Source organism: Procambarus clarkii, chromosome 47 (assembly GCF_040958095.1).
Source record: "Procambarus clarkii isolate CNS0578487 chromosome 47, FALCON_Pclarkii_2.0, whole genome shotgun sequence".
Taxonomy (NCBI): Eukaryota; Metazoa; Arthropoda; class Malacostraca; order Decapoda; family Cambaridae; genus Procambarus; species Procambarus clarkii.
The window spans coordinates 1,355,391-1,361,390 of record NC_091196.1 but is presented as its reverse complement, the minus strand read 5'-3'; positions in this window follow the sequence as shown (position 1 = coordinate 1,361,390).

The window sequence follows — 6,000 nt, the reverse complement described above, 5'->3', positions numbered from 1 at the left end:
AGTGATATTTTCTTATGATTTAGCATAAATGAAGAAATATTTTGGGTTTTCCTTTATTTCTTGAATTGCTTTTTTGTCTAGTTGCCTCTCTTCAATCTGATATGAATGTTTCAGTCTCTGTTTTATTTCTACAATCTCCCTGTTTAAATTATTCCTTCTTTGTATGAAAAGTTGTCTGCTTAATCATTTCCGTTGTTTTTTGTCTTTTTTGTAGTGTCGCCTGCGTTTTCTTTCTATGTTGGACCTCTTTCTGGCTTTCCTCAAAGGAACATGTTTCAGACAGACTTCATAGGCTTCAGAAGTCTGTTTTTCTATTCTTTGTGTATGATGTTTATTACTTAGAACACATTCCCATTGAACGTTTGTAAGTTCCCCATTTATTTTTGCCCAGTCTAGCCTTTTATTATTATTATTAAAATTCGATTTATTGAATAACCCTTCTCACTTGCTGTTTCTCTTAGGCCTACTACCATTATTAATGTTAGTTTTCACTTCAATGTTGTCCGAGTACGTAGTGTTTGAGACAGTAATGTCGCTGATTAGCTCATCATTGTTTGTAAATATCAGGTCCAGCGTGTTTTCGTTCCTAGTTGGTTCTGTAATCTGCTGACTGGGCGAGAATTTGTCACAGAATCTCAGTAGTTCTCTGACCTGTAGTTTGTTATTTCCAGGTTGATTTTCTGCTATAATGTTATTTTTACTATTCTCCATTTTAAAATGGGCAGATTGAAGTCTGCAAAGAAGATAATATCTGGTACTGGGTTTGTTAAGTTATCAAGGATATTCTCTATTTTGTGGATTTGCTCAGTTAATTTCTCAACTGTTGCATCTTGCAGTTTGTATATTAAAATAATAATTAGATTTATATTTTCAACCCTGATTCCAAGTACCTCTACCACCTCATTAGTTGAGTTCAGGAGCACTGTTCATGCCAGTTCCTCTTTAATATACAGACCTACTCTTCCACCTGACCTTATTACTCTGTCACATCTATATAAATTATAATTTTGGATCCAGATTTCACTATCCATGTGGTCTTTTGTGTTGAATGATTTGCTCATTCAAATCATTGATTCATAATTTGCTCATTTATTTGATCATTCAAATATGAATGATTTTCCATATTGTGTGTGACTTCTGGTGAGCTTAGGTAGTTCTACATTATAATGTAATTATACTGTACTGCACAGTTTATCATAACCCAAATTATCTATATTTTTCAGTCCTGAGAAACGCTTTACAGCGATTATGTCCCTCATGTCATATACTTGGCCCTCTCCTCTTTCTCATCTACATTAATGACCTTCCAAATGCCTCCCAACACCTCAAACCAATTCTATTTGCTGACGACACAACCTTCATTTACTCCAGTCCTGACCCTCTTGCTCTAAATGCCACAGTAAATACTGAGCTAAATAAAGTCCATCTTTGGCTAACTGCCAACAAACTCACCCTTAACATTGACAAAACCTTCTATATTCTGTTTGGCAATAAATCCTCTAGTCTTATAAATCTCAAAATAAACAATACCCAAATTTGTAACAAATTATATGGCAAATTCCTTGGCATTCTCATTGACCACAAGCTGAATTTCCAGGGACACATTCTAAATATATCAAAAAAAGTTTCAAAAACTGTGGGCATTCTTTCTAAGATCAGATATTATGTACCACGCCCTGCCCTGGTGACTCTCTATTACTCCCTTATCTATCCTTATCTCAACTATGGTATTTGTGCTTGGGGTTCTACTACCCAAAATCACTTACGTCCTCTAATTACCCAACACAAAGCCGCTATTAGAACAATATCCTACTCTGGCCCCAGACATCACTCGGTACCCCTACTCAAATCTCTTAATATGTTAGATATTAAGTCACTGCACATTCTCTCATGTGTATTATACATATATAAAACGCTAAACTATAATGCCAATCCTGATCTTAAAAGCTTCATAGAAGGTTGTAACAGAACCCATGAGCACCACACCAGAAATAAATACAGTTTTGATATTCCTAGAGTACGTCTTAATCAAACTAGAAATGCTCTGCAAATCAAGGGGCCTAGAATGTGGAATGACTTTCCCAACCATGTTAAAGACTGTACCTCTCTCAACCAGTTTAAGATAAAAACTAAACACTACCTAATAAATTCCCTGTAATCTACCTCACTCCTCTATTGTCAACCCATGTCTGTTATTTTTTTTTTTTTTTTTTTTTTTTTTTTTTTTTTTTTTTAATCAACACTGTTTGTCAACCTATTGTATTTGTGCTGCTTTTTCAGTCATGTTCCCCTTTTTTTTTTCTTTATTTGTATTTGTTCTCAACACCTTTTATTCTTTATGCTCAATTAGTATTAAGTTCTAGATATTAATGTTTTTCTTGCCCGAAACGCATTGCGTAATAGTGGCTTTAGGCATTGTATGTACTAGCTCTATCTATATATCAATCCATTAATGTAACATCACTTGTATCTATATACCTTACCTGAATAAACATCTGAATCTGAATCTGAATCTGAATTATCGTGAATATTAATCAACATGTCTGCAAGTGTGGCTATAGGGTTTTTGATGTCAAACGTAAAGCTCAGCCAGAAAGCCAGGCTCAGGCAAATATCAAGAGATCAGAAAAGAAAAAAACATATACCTGTTGTACATGGTAAGCACACTTATATTTTTATTCACAATGTTTAATATGGAAATAAATAACATATAATTGAATAATTTAATTTTATTTAAAGGAAATATTTTACTCCCTTTCATATTGTTGTAAGGATTACCAACATATATTGTCAAATGAGCAATTTATGTCTTCTGCATTTAAAATACAGCTTTCACACACGTCACGTATTTGTGTTGGATAATATCATTTTCCAGCTTTACATAGAATACTTTGTGTTCTTTATCTATGTTCAGATGAGTTGCATAAAAGTGTGCAAGATTTACAACACCAAAAGAAATTGAAGGAGAATGTAGAGGAGATAACAAGGCTTCGAGCAATTTATGATTCCCAAAATAACAACCCAAAAAGGCGGACAATTATGTACACTGGCACTTCGTCTCGAAAAAGCAGAGCTTTAGGTATTAGTAATATTGTCAACAGTTAAATATAATCACTAACTGCTCTTAAGCGTAATTATAAATAACTTGTTATAGTAATATATTTTTTACGTTTTTTTTCTATTACTAGGCACACCATCAAATCCTTTCCCTTGCAGTCATGAAGAAATGAAGCCTCCAGTTTCTGTTGTAGACGTTATTCCCCAAAATATCAATGGTATGTTATCTAATTATTTTAGAGAGATACAAATATAAATGCATTGCCATAGTAACCAAGGACAAAGTTGCAAATACAGTGTGTGTGTGTGTGTGTGTGTTTGTGTATATATATATATATATATATATATATATATATATATATATATATATATATATATATATATATATATATATATATATATATATATATATATATATATATATATATATATATATGTATATATATAAATATGTATATATATATATAAATATGTATATATATATTATATATATATATTATATATATGTCGTACCTAGTAGTAAGAACGCACTTCTTGGCCTACTATGCAAGTACCGATTGGCCTAATAGGCCAAGTGACTTTTTATTTTCAATAAATTGTTTCCTTTTTTTTAAATATTATTATATTATATTAAGAACATAAATTATTGATTTAGTTATGTTAGTTTAGATTAGGTTAAGATAAGTTAGGTTAGGTTAGGTAGGCTTGGTTAGGTTCGATCATATATCGACATTAATTTTAACTCAAATTTAAAAATTTAACTCAAAAAAATTTAGCTCATACATAATGAAATGAATAACTTTATCATTTCACAAGAAAAACATTTGAAAAAATATTGAAATTCTGGAAAACTTGGCTTATTAGGCAAATCTGGCCTTGCACAGTAGGGCCAAGAACTCCATTCTGGCTATCTATATATATATATATATATACATATAAATATATATATTTATATATATATATATATATATATATATATATATATATATATATATATATATATATATATATATATATAAATATATAAGTTTTCATGAATTGTTTTTCGACTACCTAACCTAACCTAACTTTTTCGGCTACCTAACCTAACCTAACCTATAGAGATAGGTTAGGTTAGGTAGGGTTGGTTAGGTTCGGTCAAATATCTACGTTAATTTTAACTCCAATAAAAAAAAAATTGACCTCATACATAATGAAATGGGTAGCTTTATCATTTCGTAAGAAAAAAATTAGAGAATATATATTAATTCAGGAAAACTTGGCTTATTAGGCAAATCGGGCCTTGCATAGTAGGCCGAGTACGACGTTCTGGCTACTAGGTACAACATATATATATATATATATATATATATATATATATATATATATATATATATATATATATATATATATATATATACATACATACCTTGATTTATTGCCTGGCAATGGCAATTCTGTAATTGAAGAGTCTCCCAGTGCTGCTGCTGTTGAAGTGTTACCTGAAAACTTTGATGGTATGTCACATTTGTTATTATTTAAAAAAAATAACATATATATATATATATATATATATATATATATATATATATATATATATATATATATATATATATATATATAATATCATATATGGCTATCCTCTCTGAAATTGCAGGGGAAAGGACTTGGGTCCTTGATGTATGTAGGGTGGATCATAGTAGGCTTAAGTTAAATGCCTTATAAAGACCCTTAGGCCATTTTCATAGTCATTCCTGATGCAAATGTCCTGTCAAGGGTGTATAGATAGATGAATAAATATGGTTGTAGATAAATGGATAAAGGGGTAATATTATAAACACATTTGTAAAAATATTATTATAAATTATAAATACTGTATATATATTTAAAATTATTTAAATTTATATATAAAAATATTTTTTGGTCAAAATATTGATTTAGAGTTTGAGTGAAATTTAAAATAGCTAAAGAAGATAGTCTAAAAATCAGTGTAAGATTATAATTAAAGTATAATAATTTCAGCCGCTGCCGAACTTGCTGCAGAAATAAAAAAAATCCAAGAATCGAAAGTGAAGATTTCTCAATGGCAGCAAAGAAGAATGAAGGCTGAAATTTCTTGGGAAGAAAGTCGGTCAGTTCTATATGAGTGGGAGGTGTGTAGGCACGCTGTTCCAGTTGAAGGTACATACACAATACTTATAATCATATTGTCTATTTACATCAGCATATCAGTTTACATTACAACTTATTATATTTGCATTTTTTTTAGTTATATTTTTGAATAGAAAGTGGATACTTCGTTTTAAATATACCTGAAGCATTTTATCACTAATGAAAAATGTTTATGTATACTTATAGACCATATTTTTTTCCTAATTCTGCATGATCTGAAACTGTACAGAAGTCTTTTTTGACGAAGATGCGATATTTTTGAACATATGTTTTCAAATATTTTCATTTGACAGACACAAAATGCTTCAAATGTATGATTGAAGCCAGCATCAAATGTGAAGATTGTCATCGCCTATTCTGCTACCACTGTGATATGAAAAAACATTTTTTAAAGCCATTCCACGATAGGTTTTCCTGGGCCAGTGGATATTATGAAGCATTGCCACCAACTGTGACTGTTGACCTTAATGTGACATTTACTGACTGGCGTATGTAAACCAAAAAATTCTTTACATATGAAACTTTTCTTTTTACCAAGCCTTTACAATATAAGTACCAAAATATTGAAAGAAAAAAATAAATAAATTTTGTACTCAATAAACAATTCAATTTTTATGGCATTTGACTTACTGAATATTATTTAAATATGCAATCTTTGCTAAGTTTATTATTATTTTCTTATTCAGAACCTGTTGTGCCAGTTCCTGTGCCAAAAATTTCCTATAACTGTAAAGACTGTAACCTTAACATAAAGAGTTCTTACATCATGTGTACTTTCATAATGCTCTCAGG